The sequence below is a fragment of the Vigna unguiculata genome, chromosome 9 (genome assembly GCF_037176805.1).
Source record: "Vigna unguiculata cultivar grain cowpea cultivar isolate G323 ecotype 2 chromosome 9, ASM3717680v1, whole genome shotgun sequence".
NCBI classification, from domain to species: Eukaryota; Viridiplantae; Streptophyta; class Magnoliopsida; order Fabales; family Fabaceae; genus Vigna; species Vigna unguiculata.
Window position 1 is genome coordinate 16,659,291 of NC_140800.1, and position 24,183 is coordinate 16,683,473.

A 24,183-nucleotide genomic window follows, 5' to 3' on the forward strand; every position below is an offset into this window, starting at 1 on the left:
TCAATGATGACTTTATTATAGAGATTATGATTATACTATATTGTGTTTATATAAACACAACATCTGCAATACAAAAGCACTGTAATATTTCTCTATTTTATCCTTCGTGGTATTAGAGCACTTAAGCTTCAAGGCTCTCGATCCAATTATGTCTTCCACAACCAACACAAATAAAAAAAAATGGCCTACCCATAATTGTTTATGTCAGGTTGGACATAAATAATTATCTCCTATGGAAGTCACTAGTTCTTCCATTGATAAGAGGTTGCAAACTTGATGGCTACATACTAGGAAAAAAAGAATGCCCAGAACCGTTTGTCACTACAAGTAACAAAACTCAGAAAACTAATCTTGACTATGAAGAGTGGATTGCACAAGATTAAGCTCTTCTAGGGTGGCTAAGAAATTCAATGACCATTGATATTGCAACACAGTTGTTGCACTGTGAAAACTTCCAAGGAACTTTGGGATGAAGCCCAAAGCATAGCAAGTGCACACACACAATCAAGGACAATCTATCTCAAATCAGAATTTCATAACACTCACAAAGGAGAAATGAAGATGGATCAATATCTTCTCAAAATGAAGAACCTTGCTAATAAATTAAAGCTGGCAGGATAACCAATCTCCAACTCAGATTTGATGATTCAAACGCTGAATGGAGTGGATGTTGATTACAATTCGGTGGTGGTCAAATTATCTGATCAAATCAACCTTAGTTGGGTTGATCTACAAGCCCAACTATTGGCTTTTGAAAGCAGAATAGAACAACTGAACAATTTCAATAATCTTTCAATGAATACTTCAGCAAACCTTGCAACCAAAACTGATTTAAGAAGCAACAAACCAGGGACACAAGGTAATTATGGGGGATCTAACTTTAGAGGAGGTAAAGGAAAAGGTAGATCTAAACCAATATGTCAGGTATGTAACAAGATCGAACACATAGTAGTGAATTGCTTTTATCGTTATGATAAGTCATACACAGGTTCAAATCATAATGCTAAAAATAACAAGAGACAAATTCACAGTGCTTTCATAGCTCCCTCTACCACAACCAAGGCTATGAATGGTACTTTGATAGTGGAGCTAGCAATAATGTGACCCATCAAAATGAGAAACTTAAAGATCTCAATGAAAACAATGGTAAGAATTCTTCTCTCTTAGTTGGAAATGGTGAAAGATTGAAAATATTGGCCTCGGGCACAACCAAATTGAATAACTTCAACTTGCATAATGTTCTATATGTTCCAAAAATAACAAAAAAATTGTTGAGTGTATCTAAGCTAATTGTCGACAATAATGCCCTTGTTGAATTTGATGCAAACTACTGTTATGTGGATTACAGCAGGTTCACTTGGATTTTCCCTTTCAAACGAAAATCAGAAATAATGCATGTTTTCACTCAATTCAAAAACCCAAATGAAAGTCCTTATTCATTGTTATTTGGAAAGAAACTTGATGATGATGCTCTAAAGTCGTTTGATTGTGCCTACTATCCTTGCCTTAAACCATACAATCAACACAAACTTTAATTCCACACTACATAGTGTGTATTCTTGGGATACAACAAACCTCACAAGGGTTATAAGTGTCTAAACTCTTATGGCAGAATTTTCATCTCAAGACATGTGGTCTTTAATGAGAATCAATTTCCTTTCCATGATGGCTTTCTTGACTCAAGAAATTCATTAAAAATGATGACTGGAACAATCCCTATTGTTCTTCCTTCTTGATGTGATCCCACCAAGCACACATGATCCTTCAAGCCCAACACCCAATGGAAGCCCATTGAGAGGCCCAACAACAAGGTCTATGATGAGAAAGATTCAAATGGGTATTCCTCTAAATGACCATCAAGACCAAAGCTTCCATACATTATTCACATGGGCTAAGGAAATCACCAAGATATGAAGGATTACATGTAATTGTAGTAGAATAGAATTTATTTTGGGCCAATGTTTAGGCCTTGCTTTCTAATAATACATAAGACATGGAAGGAACATAGGATGGGGGTGCAAATTGGGCTTGGCCCATTCCTCTTCATGCATGGTCGAGACTATCAAGGCAAGGCAAGGAGGCTCATTTGCTTCATGGTTTGACTAAAGTTTGTCATCACATCCAAAGGCAAGAACACTTCTTGTTCTTCAAGCCAAGATCCAAGGGGCGTGACATTGCCTCCTTCTCCAAGCTTTCACCGACGTCCAAGATCAAGGCCCACTCCATCCAATGGCTCTCCTTCCTCATGTGTAAAATGACTTCATATAAAAGCCAAAATCTCACTCATTTGTATCACTCTTGAAGTTTTGTGCAACAGAAGCCAATGAGTTGAGAACACTCCTCACTATTGCCACTTGAGAGTCATCTTTTATAGAGTTTACTCTATTTTCCTATAACCCCCTTCCTAAGCTAGAGCTACTTCTAAATCACTCACCCTTTTACCTATCCATTGCAAGCAAGAGCCTACAAACTTGTCTTCCACTCTTCCATGCTTCCTCCATCATTTCGCTGCACTTGGAGCTCTATGTCTCGACCAAGCTCCATCACTTCTTGTCCTGTAGGTACCACTACAACCCACACAGTTGACCAACTCACATGGAGGTGAATCATCAAGAAGGTGGCTTACTTTCCAATGAATAACAACCAACTCTCGATGACTTAACTGTCAATGATGATCAACCAATGCTCAATGATATCTCTATTCATGTAGATGATGCAACCTCACATGTAAATGACACACCAGAAGACACACTAGAAGAAAATAACCAACAGACTTAGCAGGACAACACGCATTGGATGCAAACTAGAAGCAAGACAAGGATCTACAAGCCAAAACTTCCCTATATAGGGCTGTCATAAACATAAATAGAAGACAAGGAACCAAAAAATGTTAGTGAAGCTCTACTCAGTCCAAAATAGAAAGAAACCATGGATGTAGAATTTAAAGCTTTAGCAGCTAATCATACTTGGACGTTGGTACCATTTCAGGGGCAAAATACCATCATAGACTCCAAGTGGGCCTTTAAAACTAAATACAAGGCAGATGGCTCAATTGAACAAAGGAAAGCAAGATTGGTTGCCAAAGGTTTTCAACAAACTGCGAGTCTCGACTATGATGAAACCTTCAGTCCAGTGGTCAAGTCCAGCACGATAAGAATTGTCCTATCCATTGTAGTACATTTAAATTGGGAGGTTAGGCAATTAGACATAAATAATGCATTCTTGAATGGCAATCTCAAAGAAAATGTGGTCATGCATCAACCTGAAGGATATACAGATTCAACCAAGCCAAGCCACATATGCAAATTAAACAAGGAAATTTACGGACTAAAGCAAGCCCCAAGGTTTTGGTATGACAAGTTAAAAGACACTTTATTGAGATAGGGCTTTCAAAACAACAAGAGTGATTCGTCATTGTTTGTTCTTAGAGAAAATGATCATATCATACTTCTTCTTATATATGTTGATGACATAATAATTACAGGGAGCAACAATAAATCTTTAGAGAATTTCATTACTCAATTAAACATTGCTTTCTCTCTCAAAGACCTTGGCCTTCTACACTACTTCTTGAGAATTGAAGTACACAGAGATGTTGGTGGAATGTACCTTAAACAAAAAAGTACATTAGAGATCTACTCAAGAAGTTTAATATGGAAAAAGCTTTATCTTTCCCTACACCAATGGTAACAAGGAAACAATTCACTACTAAAGGAGAACTTATTACTAACCCTACACTATACAAACAGGCTATAGGTGCATTAAAATATCTGACCAACACTCGACCATATATAACATTTTCTGTCAATAAACTCAGGCAATATATGAGTTCCCCAACTATAGATCATTGGCAAGGAATAAAAAGAATATTGAGATATCTCCATGGCATAACAAATATTTGTCTTCATATCAAACCCTCAATCGATCTTGATATAGCTGATTCTTTGATGTAGATTGGGCCACTAGCATAGATGATAGGAAGTCCATAGTAGGGCATTGTGTTTTCCTTAGAGAGACATTGATCTCGTGGGCCTCAAGAAAACAAAAAGTGGTGTCATGGTCAAGTACTGAGTTAGAATATAGTTTAGCTGATCTAGCAGTAGAAGTAACTTGATCAAATCACTTCTAGACGAGCCTAAATTTCCTATGCCTATAAAGTCGGTTTTGTGGTGTGATAACTTGAGTGCTAAGGCACTGGCATCCAATACAATTATGCATGCTCGGTCTAAACATATTGAGATAGATGTTCACTACATTGATGATCAAGTGCTTTAGAATCAAGTCACAATAGCATATGTCCCACAACAGATCAAATTGTAGATTGTTTAACCAAACCTCTCACACACACAAGGTTCAACATTTTGAGAGACAAACTTGGGATGACTGAGTCACCTCAATTTGAGAGAGGGAGTTAGAGAAAGTTACGATTCTAATTATTAGAATCAATACCAGAGATATTATGTTAATAATATTATCCCAATATCCCTGATATTATGCCAGTGTATTATTTCTTATGTGTGCAACGATCATTAAAATTTGTTTCCTATATTGTTTATTGTATTCAATGTTGACTTTATTATAGAGATTATGATTGTATTGTATTGTGTTTATATAAACATAACATCTGTAATACAAAAGCACTGCAATATTTTTCCATTTTATCTTTCAAGTGTGATGAGTCCTCTTCTCCATTTTGAAGGCTAGGTTTTTCTTATTGTCTATTATTGTACAACACCATTTATCAAGAAGGAAATTTTATTCTTTGGTGATATGTTTCAACTTTTAAGGGGAAGGAAAGTAATAATATATATTATATATTAGGTTTTTTAATTTCACTTTTTAATTAGGCATTAATATTTTTAATTTTCCTTTCTATTTAGGAATTAGGAATTTCTTTTGTTCTTTAATAGTACTATATATATATATATATATATATATATATATATATATATATATATATATATATATATATATTATAGTACTATTAAAGAACAAAAGAAATTCCTAATTCCTAATTAGAAAGGAAAATTAAAAATATTAATGCCTAATTAAAAAGTGAAATTAAAAAACCTAATATATAATATATAATATATATATATATATATATATATATATATATATATATATTAATTTTGTAGTTGGAAATTGAAATCAGAGATCAAATTAAAGTATGTCATGAATGGAACAAATTTAATTGAGAGTGCATCTCATCTACTAAAAGGTTGTGATGGGAGGAATGTGTATATTCAATACTTTTTCTTTGGAAACTAGTGTGAACAGAGACGCTGTCGCTCCTGTGTGTACGCCTTTTTTAAATATGCGTAATATTATATTAGTAGGTGATAATATTGTAATGTTATTAAGTTAGTATATAAAATAAAATTATATTTATTAAAAATAAAGTGAAATATATAAGAAAAGTTGAGGGAATAATTGTTGATAAATAGGAAAAAAAAGTAGAGATAGACCATTTTATAAAAAGCTTCTAAAATTACGGTCAATTTTTAAAAATTAATAAATAACTATATTTTAAAGGGTAAAATTGAAATTTTGAAATGTGGACACAAAAGAGTGAATCTCTTTATATATTGTTATGGATAATATAATACTTTTATATTAAAATAATTATTTTTATATAACTTTTTCTTTATTATATTTTAAAATATATAGTAAATAATAGATAACATGTAATAATTTTCAAAATAGGTAATAATAAAAATAAATAATTTAAAATATGATGTATGGTTGCACACATAATCCATATGCCTATTAAAAAAACTATTAAACCATATCATTTATTCATTCCAAATCAAAAGTTATCAAAATAATAATGTAAATTAGTACCTTAATTTTTAGTACATTAATTTTCAATATTTAAATTAGAATCATACGTACTTTCTTGTTTAATCATTAAGTTTTTTTTGTCTTCTTTATTATTTTGCATAGTTATTTATATTTCATTATCTTTTTCTTTTATCTCTTATATTTTATTATATTATATTATATATATTTATTGTAATGTAAATGTGAAAATAAATTTTAAGTGAACATTCAATTTTAAATAGAAGAGATAAAATATATAAAAGATATTACAAATAAAATAAAATAATTTAAAAAAATATATTTTTCAACATCAAAGAACATCTACATATGTCTTTTTTCTTTTATTTTTTATTAAATTTTTTATTTTCCTCTTTGTTGATATAAATATCACTACAAGAAAATCCTTAAGCAACAACAAATTTTAGAGACTAAAAATAATTATTCACTATAGTGACTAATTTAGATAACAATTTATAAACTTAAAATTATTATCTAAAATATTTTATATTATGAATAAAAAATTATAATTGATTTGTGGATTAGACTCTAAATTAGTCATTAACATTAGCTGACAAAGTTACCAAATAAATTAGTGTCTAAATTTGTAAGACCCACTTATTATTCTACCCAATGTTTAAGGGCTGCCCTAATCTGTTGGGCCTAGGGTTGGCCCATAGGGTGCCAAAGCCCCTAAACCAGCCTAACACTCACATTTTCTACCACTTTTCAGAAAACCCTTCTCCTTCCCTCTCTTAGAACAACAACCACGCTCTGCTAGGGTTTAGCTCCTAGTTGTCGTCAAGTTAGCTCAATCTCGTCCTCAGCTCCACGTAAGTCGTTTTCAACTCATACTCTTTCCCTTCAGCTTATTCTTCATTGTTCCAACTAGGGTTTGTCTTGGTGAACTCATTTTAAACCTATTCCGCTATTTTCCAACTTTCGAATTTACTCCTAGAGCTACGGTGCTCAACTATTTGGGTGTCTAAGTCGTTGGCTAGCATTCTCCAGGTAAGGGAAGCTAGGGTTTCGTGTTTTAAATTTATTTTGCCTATTTTTGGTTTTGTTTTGCATTTCTGGTGATTGTATGGTGTTCATGATGGAATGAATATGCATTGCTTGCTGTTTTGGATGAATCTTTGGCTTTGCAGGCGTGGAACAGTGAGAGAGAACTGCTATTTTCGCATAAACGAGCTCGTCTCGCCTAGGGGAGAGTAGAAAAAGCTCGCCCAGGAGTTTTTGCTCGAGCCCTCGCTCAAGCAGAAAACTGAATTTTTGAGCGACGAACCATCTCGCTCAAGCGAGATGGCCTTGCCTAAGCTAGCGTTCGCATAATTGTTGTTTGGTTATATGATTGGCTAGTTTGCTCTATTTAAAGTATCAGTATGTGAATATGCATGTAATATTTGATTGTATGGGATGGAGTTGATGAGTTTGATATGACCATTGTATGAAACATGAATTGGATGGTTGGTTATAAATGTTAGCATGGAATTAGTATGCATGATAACTTTATGCGTGGAGGGTGAGACATGATTTTGGGTGGTTTAGGACGTAATTCCCTGAATCTCTAGGTGAGATCTCATGGTGGTGCCTCATTGGTCAAGATGTAATTCCACGATGGTTTCATGGTGGTGCCTCATGGCCATGATGTATTTCCATGACCCTTGTTTGTGGGAGTTCATGGTGGTGCCTCATGGTTAGGACGTAATTCCACGAAGGTTCGTGGTAGTGCCTCATTATATAATTTAGTAAGGATTCAAGTAAGGATTGCATCCTAACACTCTAAGGAGTCAGTTAGCCTCACGTAGAGCATATTGACTCAAGTGGTGAGAGTAGTAGGAGGCCCTAGTCTTTGGCAAGATAATGACCTTAGATGTTTGAAGGCTAACCTTGTGAGTGGTAGGGTGAAACCCATTGGCAATTGGCTTTGTAGAGCAGTAAAGGCCACCACAAGTGCTACCATCCAGTGAATCCGACTGATTATATGTATCTGGATAATCGTGTCTTGAGTCTTAGTGTGTTGTTTGCTGGTCATCACATGCTGGGTTGATGTATGTATCTTTGGCTATAACATTTTATGCAATTGTATGATAAAACATTTTTTCACTCTAGCTTACCCTTTCTGTTTATTTGTATGTTCTATGTGTGGTTTTCCTCCTTTTGTGATGATCATCAATTTATTGATGTGAGCAGATGTGATAACTCCTCGTGGTCATCAGGGTGATGGAGATTCCGCTGCTTAGCTCGTTTTGGGTCGAATCCTCTTAACTTTGAGTTTTTCTTTTAGGGCTATAGCCCATGTATTATCCTACTCTCTGAGCATTTATTTTGCATACTGTTGAACTCTTATTCTGTTTTGTTAATGGCACCGTGGTGTGCCTCAGTTTTTTGTTCCAAGTAGTTTGGATAACTATAATGAGTAAAATTTCCACTCCATGATAATGCCCTTTTATTATTATGTGTGATGTTTCATTTAATTACGTTATTATTTAAATGCAACGTTACAAAATTCGTCAGTAATTAATTAAAGACCAATTTAGACATTAATTCCTCTGGTAGCCAAAATCTTGATAGCTAATGTTAGTGACCAATTTAGAGTTTAATTCAGAAATCAATTATAATTTTTTATTCATAATAGAGAATATTTTAGATACGAATAATTTTAATTTTGTAAACTAGTATCTGAATTAGTCAATATAGTGATTAATTATTGTTTGTCTCTAAAATTGGTTGTTATTTTCTTATTATGTATCATTTCTTCTCACCTATTGTAGTTTAGTAAGTGAAGATGTTAATATATTTGATTAACTCATTTAGAGTTTCGTTGATTTTTTGAAGTGTTTAAAAGGCAAACTTTTAATTGATATCAATCAAGGTAAGAAGAGTTAGTATGACTATACCACATGTTATAATTTTAAAAAGTAATTTCATTAAGTTATTTTTAAATAATAACAATAAAACTCGTTTAAAATTTACTACATTTATTGATTAATTCAATAATAATTGTTATAACTAACTATGGTAACACAAATTTTTTTATATAAAATTTTCTTTATTATAATTTTTTAAATATACAATAAGTTATGGATAATAATAACATAATTGTAACACCCCAAGAAAATAGATTCTATTACTATGTCAGATCATACATGATTGAGTATATAACAAACCTAACTACAAGAATGAGATTTAGACATATACAATTATAAAATCATAACAATAGTCATAGTCTTTTATAATTAAGTTCCTCCAAAAACTTCTATAAACATCTCCATTTTTTTCTAAACAAAATCCCATTATATTATGATCTATACTAAATATTTTATATTATGTACATCTATCAAACCTAGGAAATAAACATTACCCCAAAGTCCATCCACTCTTATTGATGGAGCTCCAAGCATGGATTTGGAGAGGAGGAAGTCCATGGAAGCAACATAATGATGGAGCAAGGTTGAAGGCCCTTAAGCAATGGTATGATTTTTGGAAGTGAAGCTCTAGGAAAGGAGACTATCCTAGGGAAGGAGGCTAGAGGAGCTAAGGTAGAAGCTTAGTCTAACTTGTAAAACAAATGCATAATGAAATGAAATGCAAACTTGGCTTAGGCTATAAGAAGCCTTTTAGATCTGTGTGATGTAATAGGAACAAGGATCATGCGCCAAGTGACAAGTCACGACCTCCATGCCTTTGCACCATGAGGTAAGTGTGCTCTCCAAGCATTCTCGGGCAAAGCTTCAAAATGGGCTTGATGTAGCCCAATTTGGAAGCTACTCATCAATGTTTTTGACCAAATTATTTTATAAAGCATGGCCTAACATGTGGCACAAAAGTAAAGCCTATACTAATGCTTTGACATGCAATCTCTCATATTTTAACATCCTCCTTGGCCTATGAGAAGTGCATTTGAAGCCCATGAGGATTTTGGCCATCTTGAAAAAATCCCATTTGAATCTTTCTTAACATGTTTCTTGTTATTGGGCCTTTGATTGGGCTTGGGCCTTGAGGTGCATATGGGCCATGGGTTGGGCCTAGAGTGGATTCATCATCTCCTCCCCTTTGGAAAGGATTTGCCCTCAACTCTTGATGTTCATCATCATCTACAGACCCTACAAAAGGAAGTAAGTTAGATATACTGACTATGGAGTGAACACCATAGTTAGTAGGAAGATCCAATTGATAAGCATTATCATTGATTTTTTTATTATTTGAAATGGACCATCACCACGGGGACTAAGTTTGGATTTTCTCAAATATGGAAATTGTTCCTTTATTAAGTGTAACCAAGCTAAGTCACCCTCATTAAAACTCCTAGCTCTCTTACCTTTGTTGTTATATTTGGCAACTGTTTCAATTTGAGTTTGAATTTGGTTTCTCACCTTTTCATGTAAATATTTTATGAACTTAGATTCAGATACCCTTTCTTTATGGATGAATTAAAGAAGTAGAAAGTGGTATCAAATCTAAAGGTGTGATAGATTGAAACCATAAACAACCTTAAAAGGAAAGAGCTTGGTGGTGCTATGGACCACACGATTGCATGCAAATTTAATGTGAGGACGACCCTCAACAAAGTGGATAGAGATGTAATGACTACTTCTGTTTACCCATTAGTTTGTGGGTGACAAGTAGTACAAAAAGATAGCTTGGTTCCTAACCTTGACCACAAAGTTCTCTAAAAGTGGCTAAGGAACTTAATATCTCTATCATACACAATGATTTTGGGTAGACCATGAAGGCAAACCACTTCTTTGAAAAATGTAAGACCCGAGAAATTTAATTAATTAATTAAATAAATAATTAATAGATGTGGGTAGTGGGAGGCTTTATGGCAATTAATACTAACTTTTATGATGTGGAAAAGTACTAGCTCAAATGGTTGAGAGAACTTTTGGGTTGAAGTCATGTGTATGCCAAATTGTGTGCTATTTTAAATGTGTATTGTTTTGATACTATGTTTAAGCATGATGAGTGATAATATAATCCTAGATTTATAAGAATTATTATGAAACATAAGTTGGTTGAATGGTTTATGCACTTGCCTTGGAATTGGATGGTAGTGTGTTCAAATCTTGCTAAACATGAATTAAACTTTCTTTTTTTGCCAAAATTCATTTTGGCATGAATGTGAAGGGCAAAAAACCCTAGTTGGCAAAGGGGCAGCCAAAAGGGCTGGAAAACCATCTCATAATGATCCTTGAATGGCAATTACAATCAACATTATGTGATTTTCGTTTTTCATAGAGAGAAGAGTATTCTAAGCACATGGAATCAATGAACATGGCGGCAAAGTGTAGAGTGGTAACAAGGAAGGCCATTGTGGACTAAGAATAAGCTTAGAATTCTCAAAGTTAAGCAATGAATCCAGGTTAGGGGAGTTAAACCTCTTAAATGCATGTTGTGATTTAATTACGTGTTGTATGAACTATATGTGAAACCTTTGATTCTTGTAAATTCTGAAATTATGTTTGAGTTTCTGGAATTTTGCAGAAACCGTCTAGCGACGATGAACACCCGTCAAGCAACACATATGATTTGTACTAGGTTTCTGGATTTCTACCAGAAATCGCCTGGCAACACAAACTGATCGGCAGGTGACACATCCATTCTTACCCACTATTAAAAAAGGTCGTTTTCCTTAAGCCCTTCTTGAAGTCGTTGATGTGCTCCTACACCACATACTTCTTCAAATCTTCTAGTGTTGTTTCAATGCCCTAATATTTCTCTTTCTACTCCTCGTTGTCGGCTTCCATATCCTTCACCTTTTCTTTAAACTTCTTCTTAGAATCCAGACACCTGAATTTCCAAGTAGCCAGATGGTTCTTTTCAACCACAAACTTTTCCCCCTCCTTCTTCCAAGTCGCCTTATCATCATGTACATGGCCTTCAACAATGAAAGGTCCTTAGCCATTATCGCCTTGCTCTCGTCCTTCAATTCATTCTACAACATATCGCCAACCTTACGGCTAAACATTAACGTCTTGCTGCTAAACTCCACTAACTCCTTGAGAACGAAGTTGGGCTCCATATTGTCTATAGGCTTTATTACCTCTTCATCTAAATTAATTTTCATGTCTCTTCGAACGTTGGTTTCATGTCTTTCTAACAACCTAACCTCAAGTTTTTTACTCCCAAAAGAAGAACTAGGACCCAAGAGCTCGACCCTAAGCTTCTTAATATCTTTTCCTACACATTTTTGAGCAGGTGTTGCGACTTTCCTTTTCATGTTACCCGATAGCCGGACATTCATTAGTGCACCCTTCAAGTTCAGCACTTCCGGCTCTCCAGACTTCTTGGCTTCCTTAGCCAACTCGTTCCTTAAACTCTTGAACAAGTTCAAAGTGTTCTTGCCTTGTTGATCCATGTAACCTACATAAAAAAGATACCCATCGTAAACGTCCACTTAATGAAATGAACGAATAGACTAAGTAAAATACCTTTTAAATCAATAAGGGGTGTGTGGATAAATAAACCCTAACTAAGCCTTAAGTAGGTAGCTTATTGGAAAAATTTTCAAGGATCCCAATGATTAGCCTATCCTTCACCGACAAATCATCCTTTTGCCTATCCTTATACAGCTATGGGTTATTGGTCCAGTAAAAATGAAACTTCATGTTCTCGTTTTCATCGTAAAACATTGGACGACCTTCCAGCTTCACGATAACCCTGAAGAAGCTATCTTTAAAATGTTTAAAGGATTGTGAATAGGCGTCTAAAATGCTTATCCTAGGCTGACTAACCAAAGATAGCCACATAATAGGATATTTATGTCGAGCATCATTGATGATTCATTATTTTCCTCCATTCCACTAGCCTTTATGTACCCATTTGATAGTTGTTCAGTGCTTAATTGTTTATCTTTAGTGTATTTTCATTTGTTGGGCTTTATTGGGTGACTGTTCCAAATTTGGGTTAATTTCACATTATTTGGCCTAATTTTCGTTTTTAATTATTTTTAAGTATTTGGGTGAAGCAATTTTGGAGCTTGGACATTTATATTCAGTTCAAGAGAATTGTCACATCATTTCCACATCATTTCCACGTCATCTAAGTGAATGGGCCAACATTTGAGGCCTAGTAGTGGCATTTTTGTAATTCTGAATGGTAGAGTGGCAGAATGAAACTAGTGGCATAATTGATTTGACCACGAGAATTAAGTCTCTTAGCATGTAGCAGCCGCATAGCTTCTTCTCCAACCTCCATTTTCACGTTCTCAAGCTTTGGTGGGTGTCCATGGAGGTGCTCTTTTCGTTTTTGACATTTTTGTACTAGTTTTTACCATTTTTATGCATATTTGACAGCACCCAATGTGGGATTTACGTTTTGAATGCATTTGGTACCTCAGGCATCTTATTTTGTGGATTGTATTGACTTGGAATAACACCCATTAATGGGGTTTTCGGTTTTTTATACCATAGCAGTGTTTTTCGTTCAATTGAAGCTCTAAAATTTGTCTTTTGATGTTGAAATCATATTGGGAAAATTCGTAAGTTAAGGTTTTTGATTCTGTTTTCGTGATTCCAGTTTTGAAGGGCTTATGTGCTCCATTTTGATGTCTAGCTAAGCTTTTCGTATTGATTCCTTGAAGAAATTGAATTGAAACCATGAGGTTGATGTTTTACAGTGCACTTCAATTCCTATTTTCTCTTCATCCTATTCAATTCGTAACTTTGAATGAAATGGGAATCTGTGATACTTAATCATGGGTCCATGTTTTCTACAATTTTAGAGCCCTTGTTCATGCTTAGTGAGTTCGGGTTTTACCATAGTTGCTTAATCTGTGCGTGTGTGAAATTGAAAGAAAGATGTGTGCTATGCTTAATGACATAATGAAGTTGTGTTAATTTTCGCATAGTTGATTAATTCGAGTTTCATGAGAGTAAATTGGATAAGATAATTAATTTAGTAACCTGCTATTGGTGGATTTTCAGTGGAATCAAGGAATCAATACATTTTGAATTTTGTTTAATTAAGTTTCGTTGTTTCGCTATTAGAATTTAGCAATTTTGTGTTGAAACTGAATCTACCAAACCCCCTCTGTGTTACAGTGTTATGTTTGAATCTAGAAATTGAAGCTTTGAACAAGAACATTGGTCGTTGAGAGACGACTTGATTCAACTTTTATATACTGCATTTTATCTGTTTTAATTTGGTGGGGTACGACCTTTATCAATCATAAAAATACAAGAAACACAAGAGAGAATGATGCAAGTATAATGACTGGCATAACAACCTGAAAGCTTGTAAATATCCTCAGTTGTTAGGATTCAATTAGGTTGGCGCGATGTTCAATAGACGCAGAACATCCATAGTAAAGTCGTCAAGTGGAAGTCGTATATGCAATTGTGTGAAATGGCAAATGTACATGTAAAAGAAGCTCTCCTCGTGTTGCTCTTGCCCATGACAAACATTCTCCATAATGCATACTCTCTTCAATGATAGTATGTTCGGACGTGCCTTCTCGAATATATAGACACTTAGAAGCCACAAATCCAAAAATCTTGATCACCTAAATAGTGAAAACTGCCTGGTGATGACCGGCGACACCCAATCATACCCACTTTTTTTGTGGTAGGTGGGTCTCGACCAACTCTTCAACTAGATTCTCCCTGACATTTAGAATCATCTCCATAACTACCCCCATCTCCTCTAAACATAGAACCATTAGACGAACCAGATAGTTGATGACTACTCTTACTACCTGAACCCTTTGTAGACCTCTCGCTAGAATCTTTGTGAGACATACCTTATAGAGAAAACATAGTTGCTGCACGAAAAACACCTTAGATTTAGAAACCTTCATAGAGTAAACAATAGCATTAATTTTCACACAAATTTAGTTTCATAAGTGACCCCCAAGGCCCCTATTTATAGGAATGGGAGCACGACCTTTTCACATTTCTTGCCATCATTACGCTCTAAATTGTCATAACTGATACATTTAATGAGGCAACTATACATCTTCCCAAACAAGACTCTTGCACTTATGCCCCCTTTCGTCTTAACCTTTTTATCACCTTTACTCCTTGAGTTTGGGGGGCTACCATACCCTAAAGAAGTAGACCAAACAAAGGGGAATTTTCTTTGCAAAAAAATAATGATAAAAAGCAGCCTTTAGTATAATATTCATGTAAAAGACTTAGGGGCTGGTGTTCTATACAAACCAGACAAGCACTCAAATAGCCTTTAGTGTAAAGTACACGCAAAACACTGGAGGGCTGGTGTACTATAGGAGTCGAACAGGCCGCCAACCAAAGACCCACACATACAACACAACTGGATACATAGCGGTATAACAGAAATGAGTACTCAGGAGACTAAGAAGGTCAAGTACTTCACAGATCTTTAAAAGGGCAGGTGACTAACTATATATATTTAACGTGTGCTTAAGATCGCCTAGATAACAACAAATTTGGTCAACCACTCAGAACCATTAGCCAGAAGGAAAGAAGATATGGATGTCCAGCTGAATATACTATCGGATGAGAAGTAAGCAGACAGTGAAAGGAAATATACTATGCTAGTATGTTAACGAACCTCCCCTAACTTAGGCAAAAATAGAACCAAGTGAAGTTTGTCCAAAGGGAATTGGGCATGTAATGTAGGCCTAATTAAGCCTTATTAAACCCAATCAAACTTGGTCAAACCCAATTAAACATAATCAAAGCCCAAAGCTTAAGCCCTCAAAGAAACAAATAATGTGATACTAGGACAATTAAATTTCTATAAATATAGGTGGACCCCAGGTAATTAGAGGTACACAATTCATTAGTATCCTAATATGAGTTTTGACTTTGAGAACGTTTGTTAACTTGACTATCGGAGCCCATTTCTGCAGATTGCACAAAGCGACTAATGACGAAGACTCAACGGACAAAGCCGTGGAACATCCATCCAAGAAATTTCAAGACTATGGTAAGATAAGGTTTGAGCCTCATAGTAGCTTAATATTGTCCATACAGGAACAAAAATCATTATCAAGGTGTCTAAAAACCATTTTTAGTGGCAGTAGATGCATAAGATTTGACATGCTTGTACATCACAAAGGAGCAATTCACTTCATATAAGATTATTCTACTTACTTAATAAGAAACAAACCTTATTTTAGACCCTACATTATGTCATAATATTACGAGGATGGAAAATAAGGAATATTGAGGTACCCAAAGATGCAAAAAAAAGGGTTCCCATGACAAAAGTTGGGAGATGGGAATTTTCAAATGGGGAAAGTCACTAATTAATATCAATCTATTTTTTTGTTGAGATTGTGAAAGGAAATATTTACTGTATGGGTTTTGAAAAAGTATGAATCAAGTTTGTGGAGAAATATTTTGAAGATAAAAGTGAGGGCAATGGGAGTGTTGGAGAATGATCCTTCTCAAATATCAATAAATTTTTTATTGTATTAAATGGAAAAATTTTGGTGTTTGCTACTCAGAATAAGGTTTACTGATATCGCTTAATTGATAGCAAAATTCTTAAATTTTGGGATCACGAATGTGACTTCAACTTTATGCATTTCCCTTCTCACAAAGACAGGTTGTAGGTTGTGCACGTGGGATATTGGAAGTAGAAATTTATGTATACCCATACATGTGTAGCGATTTTAATATTTTCATTAACAATTTCACTTGGTTAGTTTGATCTTTTTTTTTGTAATTTTAATAAAAATTATATTGTTTATTTTTAATTTTAATTCACTTTGTTAGTTTGTATAAGTTCTATTATTTTAATCTCATAGTGACATGGTACAACTTTTTTTTTCAATGCCATGATTTTTGTTAACTTATTAATATATTTTATGTTAATTTTATTTCAAAATTAATTGGTAAAAGTTGTTGGAAAATGTATCTTTTGTTTTGAATATATCTTTTGTTTTCAATGTTAATAGACAAGTTACTCTGAAAATATGATATTTTATACTATGTTTTAAATTTTATAATATAATATAATATAATATATTATATTATTATATATTATACTATGTATATACTCAGCCTAACAAGGCCATTCAACTTTACTAAGCTAAAGTCCACAAACCTTATAAATATACCTAGTATTTCACCCAGAAATACACACTTTCAGAATTACATTCTCTTGCTCTATTATAGATCCAAACAATGGAAGGCTTAAGGGGACTGATAGTTTGTCTTAGAACATCGTTATCAACCCCACAGTGGGCGCCAATGTTCCGATTGCATGTTCGTCGAGTGTCGTTCTTGTTATCGACCCAACGGTGGGTGGCAATGTTCCCATTGCAAATTTGTCAAGTGTCATCATTAAGGTCAATTACCATACATATGAGGTATTATCCACTTTGGAGTGTAGAGTTCTGTCATGGTTCTTTCCTTAAAAGACGCCAAAGGCTTCTCAGAGGGTGGAAGGAGAAAGGAGTATTTAAATCATCTTTGACCTCAACTCCTAGGCGATCAAGGCCGGATTATTGAAGAGACCAGAGGGGGCCATGGCCCTCCAATATTTTTGAAATTTTTTTAAATTATATATATATATATATATATATATATATATATATATATATATATATATATATTATAAGCTTTTAAAATATTTTGAAATTTTTTAAACTATATGTATTGTGTGTTGAGAATTAATAAAAATTAAATTGGGTATCTTTTTATTTCTTTTATAAAGTATAACATTTAATACAAATAAATAATAAAAGATAAAATCAAATAAAATAAAGAATAAAAATATTTATTAAGATATTTTTTATTTGCAAATTATACTTATCTCTTACTCTCACTTGTTTTCTTATTGTTTCCGAAGAAAAAAAAATTTAAATATAAACTCATTATTTTTACTCTTATTCCTTCATTTATTCTCTTTCTTTCTTGAAAAAAAAAGGTAACCTCTTTTGTCTCACTTGATACTTAAATATTAGTTTAATAATAATTGACATTATTTTTTATGTCATGACCCTTTTGTGTATTCGTTTTTTATGAACACAAAAGAAAAATATAATATAGTATGTGTTTTTTCATAATTATTTTTTAATTATGGCTTGATTGTCATATATTTTTCTTTTAGTAATTATATATCATTTATTTTATTGAATTACGATAAATTATTTTTTATTCTTAAACTTAAAAAAGAAAATCGTATATTGATGAAAATAATATTAGTTTTAAATTTCAACTCCAACATTTTATTGTTGATACTTCTAACCATTTCGATTTGAAAAATTTATCAATCATGTTCAATCTTTGACAAAAATAAAAAAGTCGGACATTTTACTTTATTAATTGTGTAAGTCGTCTTATTTTAACTCTTTCTATTTCTACAGCTAAACAGGAAGATCATTTTCTGTAATGAAAATTATCAAAACAAGAATGTAAAATAAATTAAAAAAGATGATTTTTTTTTGCCGATAATATGATTATTTACATTGAAAACGAAATAAGTTTTGATTCAATTATTGATGAGTTCAAGGATCTGAATGAATGAATGACAATCCTGTAGATATATATGATTTCTTATATAGTTATCATTATACTAAATTATGTATTACTGAAAATCATTAAATATACAAATTTTGAGCATATTATTTTGGCTCCTCCTAAATGATTTGGTAAAGATCCACCATTGTAGACAATGTGGAACTATTGAACATGATAAGAACATATTATTTTATATTATATTATATTATATCAACAATATAAATAATCTATTTATAATATTGTTAATGTTATTATTAATATATGTATAATATTGTTTATCCTTTAAGCTTTACTTGATAAATATTGATAATCATCGTGATAACCACAATTATTATGAATATATATTACATTTTAATGTTATTCAAAATCATTATCTTAACAAAAGTTATAGGGGAAAAATGTTTCGAATTTATTTCAAAAATGTATATTCTTCTGTTAATTTTCTTTTATAATTTATATTCGTATAATAACAATAATTATAAATATGATAAAAATATTATTTAGTATTATATTTATAAGGCTCACTTATATTTTAGCCTTAATGTTTAAGGGCTGCCCAAATCAGTTGGGCCTAAGGTTGGTCAACCAGCCTAACACTCTCACTTCCATCTCACTTTTAGAAAATCAGTTTCTCAAACCCTCCCTTGTTCTCAACAGAAGCTCTGCTAGGGCTTGGTTCTCTCTTGTTCACGCTAGCTCAAAAGCTTACCCTGTCTCATGTAAGTTAGTTCTTGAACTATATTATCTCCTTTCTAAGTTGTTTCCGTGGTTTCTGTTGGGGTTCACAGTAGTAAACCTATTTTTCTTTCTGTGCCGTTATTCTCAGCTCTCGGGTCTGCTCCTAGAGCTGTTGGGCTCATTGGCTTAAGTGTTGAAGTTTGTTACTAGCTCCTTCAAGGTAAGGGAAGCTAGGGTTTCGAGTTTGGATGTACTTTGCTTGTTTTTTATGCTTTGTATTGTGCTTCTGATGTTTGTATGATGATTAACATGATATGAATATATATTCCACTTTGTTCTAGTGAATCTGTGTACTAGCCTGCGTGAACAATGGATCAGATCTAATAATCTCGCTCAAACGAGTGGAGCTTGCCTAAGCGAGAGTATCAGAAAACCCTCCCAGATGTTGTGAGAGCTATCACTCAGGCGACAAGCTCCAGTCTTGAGCGAGAATCCATCTCGCTCAAGCGAGGAGGTCTCGCCTAAGCGAGAGAACGTGACAGCACCATTGTTCCTCTTCTCGAGCTCTCGCCTAGGCGAAAGAAGCTCGCCTAAGCGAGGCCTTTCAGCTTGAGCGAGATCTGGGCGAGCATGTGCCCAAGATCTATTTTCTTCTCTATTCTTGGGTGTTTGCCACATGTTTTTGTTGGAGCATGTATTGTATATGGACTGGAATTGATAAGTTTGACATGATCTTGACATGTAACATGTATGGGATGGTTGGTTATAAAAGTGACATGGAATTGGTATGATCAATGATTTTAAAATTGTTGATGAAACATGATATTGGTGTGGTCAGGACGTAATTTCACGATAGTTTCGTGGTGGTGCCTCATTCGGTCAGGACGTAATTCCATGAATCTCTAGGTGAGATCTCATGGTGGCGCCTCTTTGGTCAAGACATAATTCCATAATGGTTGTGTGGTGGTGCCTCATTGGTCAGGACGTAATTCCATGACCCCTATTAGTGGGAGTTCATGGTGGTGCCTCATTCTTAGGACGTAATTCCACGAAGTTCGTGGTAGTGCCTCATTATATAATTTAGTAAGGATTCAAGGTAAGGATTGCATCCTGACACTCTAAAGAATCAGTTAGTCTCACGTAGAGCGTACTAACTCAAGTGGTAAAGGTAGTAGGAGGACTTAGATCTTTTAAGGCTAACCTTGTGAGTGGTGGGGTAAAACTCATTGGCAATTGGCTCTGTAGAGCAGTAGAGGCCACCAAAAGTGCAAGCATCCAGTGAATCTAACTCATTATATGTATCCGGATAAGTCATGTCTTGAGTCTTAGTGTAATGTTTGCGAGTCATCACATGATTGGTTGATGTATGTATCTTTGATTATGAAAACGTATGAAATCGTTTGATAATATGTTTTTCCTGCTCTAGTTTACCCTTTCTGCTTGTTTGTATGTTCTGTGTGTGGTTTTCTCTTTTTGCGATGGTCATCAATTTATTGATGGGAGCAGACACGAGAACTCCTCATGGTCAACAAGGTGATGGAGATTTCGCTGCATAGCTTATTGAGTTGGATCTCGCTTCTTGAGTTTCTTTTAGGGTTATGGCCCATGAATTGTCTTGCCTTTGAGTTCTTACTTTGAATATTGTCGAACCTTCATTCTATTTTTTTGTTAATGACATCGTAGTGTGCCTCAGTTTTATGTTCCAAGTATTATGGATAACTGTAAGGAGTGACAATATACTCCCTGACCTTGCTTCTTATATTATTCTGTGTGACATTTCATTTAATTAAGGTTATTATTTAAATGGGGTTTTACAATATCCACAAAAATGTCTACTTCTTAGGCCACACTATTAAAAGCGAATTAACATGATTTAAATTTATTTTAAAATTAATATTTTAAATTTTTTAAATTTTTTAAATTTTTTAAATTTTTTAAATTTTTTAAATTTTTTAAATTTTTTAAATTTTTTATCTTTTAACCTTATGAGATATTCAAATTTAAATAAATTTCCTAAAACCGATTTCATATTTAAAATTTAAAAAGTATCGTAACAAAAAAATTATAATTTATTTTATTTTATAATTTAACAAAACTAGACTCAAAGAGCTTTCTTTTGATACCAAAAACGTAATTTTTGGACCGCTGAGCTGGTACAGTTTAATGTTTTAAAATCGTCACGTTTTCTGCCAGCACTATTTTTGTGTGTAATGGAAGTGGATTTGAACCATACAAAGATAGCTGCAAGACAAGATTAGCACATGAAAAATACCATATTCAAGATAACCTAGGCTCTAGATACCAAATGATGAAGGATTATCTTGTTCCTTTTTAAGATTATTGAATATGGTGTGAGTTGATTAAGAAAGCTAAGTGAAATCCCCACTGGACATTAAGATAGCAAGCTATCTAGATGTGAAGGTTCCTTTCACAAAGCTCAAGAGAAGAAGATGATGGATTGATTCAAAACAAAAAGGAAATGGAAGGCACATAAACCATAGAACACCAAGAACAATTAAAGGAAAAAGAAAACATAAAATGGAAAGGAAAGAAATGGTAAAAATGTGAGAAGCACGCCACTACAAGGCTAGGCTAGAAGCCATGGCAACCTTGAAGATGAGTGGATGGGTGCCGCCACTTGCTATGCAAGATAATGCTTAAAAGTATTCACTCCCTTGGGAGGAAACTCTCACCCAATGGTTGAGACACAAGAGTGTTTTTACTTCAAAATGTTCAACCCTTTTACATGTCTAGGAGCACCCCTTATATAGAAGAACTTAAGGGCTTCTAAGCAAATAAAAGATACATAAGGATGTCTCTACAAAAACCTAACCCTAGCTTCTAGAAACTAGGTCAAATAAGGTTGCAAAAAATGAGAGACAAAAGAGCTAACTATGGTGTGTGCAAGGCTAATTTCGTTCTAGCACAAAAGGAGACAAAAAATGTGTCTCATATGTCTCCAAAAAGTGGCCAAAGTGTGCTAAAAACAAAAGAAACCAAAGGTACATAGGTACACTTGCTTCATGCCTTTTACTTTATGCTTTATGCCTTTGCTTTACTCTCTCCTCCACATCATTTATGCTCCCAATCACCATGTGCCACCTAGCATTGCTTTCTTACTCCTAATTAACCTACAAAGTAAATAAGCATAGATTAGCATGTTGGCTTAATTCAAGTCAACTATAATCAACAAGTCAAACCTAGTCAAAGGTCAACAAGTCAACTAAAGTTGAATCAACTAAGTCAACTTTGGGAATCAAAAATAACAAACACAAATGAAGGGGATGAAGGATTAGTGAACTTCCTTTCTAAACATGCTTATTCTTCTTAAGCATGTGCCTCCATCCTTGGTTGAGGTCAATCCTTCATCAGTACTACTGGTTTAAGCTTTGGGTTTTGGGATATCATGCATGGATTGACTATTGTGTTAGGGTTGTTTTGAGTAGGCTTGGATTGTGGTTAAATTCAAAGGGTGAAATTGTTCCAAATGGTGAAGGTACATATAGGTATGGAAGTGAAAATGAGGTGACTATGTGGTATACCATGAACATGAAGGATTACTTAAGGAGTACCTATTTTTGTTGTAAGTTAAAGTTGTGAATACATGATATTATATGTATATATATATATATCTAGCAAATTGATGTATATGAGATGGGATATGATAATTAGGAGCATGGTTGAAAGTATCTGGTGATACTAGTGTATTCTAGAGGAGTATTGGTAGGGATTGAACGTGTTAGAAACTATTCAGGATTAAAAAAAACTAGTAAGATGTGTTGTGGCGCCTGGCGGTGAGAGGCTTCCACCAGGTGGGCTACAACTAACTTTCGCCTGGCATAGCTAAGGCAGCACCAGGCGATAGCGTAGTAGGTAGGGTTGTTCACTTTTTAGTTATGCGTGGTCTACAATCCATTAGATTATACCTTGAGTATGGAACTTGCTAAGGCATTCCTTGAACTATGGCTCGGAATGGAGGGTAAACATGTTGCAATACCAGGTTGTGGCCTAGTGATATTGGAAAATCGGTAAGAGTATGCGAGTTATGGCTCGTATGGGTTGGCTCCACTTGATTAGGCAATCACAAGTAGCGGCCAATGATGTTGTTAATCTTGTGTTAAGAATACGAATTGGGGTTTGTATTGGGAACTCCACCTGATGTTACAAATAGTGGTTCATAACAGGATTATCCTGCACATGTATCTACGAGTTGTGGGATGTAGAGGTGGAACCACGAGTTGTGGCTTATGGCAACAAGAGTTATCTTAATCTCATCATCTAAGGATGTAGAATGTGGATGAACATGGTGGTGTTATCTTAATAATTGTTTATGTTCTTAGCTCACCCTATCTGCTTGTGTTTGGCGATGATCGTGTAATTCGTTACACGGAAGCAAATGATATTACAAGTGGAGCTGGTGAGGCTTAGAGGCCAAAGAGTGGGCAACATGGGAAGTTTTTACAGATATTTTTTACTATCTTTTGTAAACAGTTATTTTTAAATAAGACCTCGGGTTTTGTATAGCTATTTTGAACTTATGTATTGGAGTTATGATGCTTTAAATAAAGTTTGATGTTCCTGTTTTTTGGGAAAGAGGTTTTATTAAATGCGATATTATTGTTATTATTATTTTTATTTTATTTAAATTTGTAATAACCGACTAAGATGTTACAAGATACGTTCTTTTTTTACAATGAATGAAATTCTAACCTTAGCATCTCAATCAACTCAATTTAACACGTATTGAACAATGAAAGTTAAACAAAATCATTTGGTTAAGTATGGAGCGAGAATAAAATGAACTCATTTGTTTAGCGAGAATGTGGATGAACATGGTGGTGTTATCTTAATAATTGTTTATGTTCTTAGCTCACCCTATCTGCTTGTGTTTGGCGATGATCGTGTAATTCGTTACACGGAAGGAAATGATATTACAAGTGGAGCTGGTGAGGCTTAGAGGCCAAAGAGTGGCAACATGGGAAGTTTTTATGGATATTTTTTTACTATCTTTTGTAAACAGTTATTTTTAAATAAGACCTCGGGTTTTGTATAGCTATTTTGAACTTATGTATTGGAGTTATGATGCTTTAAATAAAGTTTGAATGTTCTCGTGTTTTGGGAAAGAGGTTTTATTAAATGCGATATTATTGCTATTATTATTTTTATTTTATTTAAATTCGTAATATCCGACCAAGATGTTACAACATACGTTCTTTTTTTACAATGA

General features: G+C 33.9%; 1 pseudogene; it reads left to right on the forward strand.

The window, feature by feature from the left end:
- Nucleotides 1-582: 582 nt before the first annotated feature.
- Nucleotides 583-1,535, forward strand: LOC146883627 (uncharacterized; annotated as a pseudogene).
- Nucleotides 1,536-24,183: the final 22,648 nt, after the last annotated feature.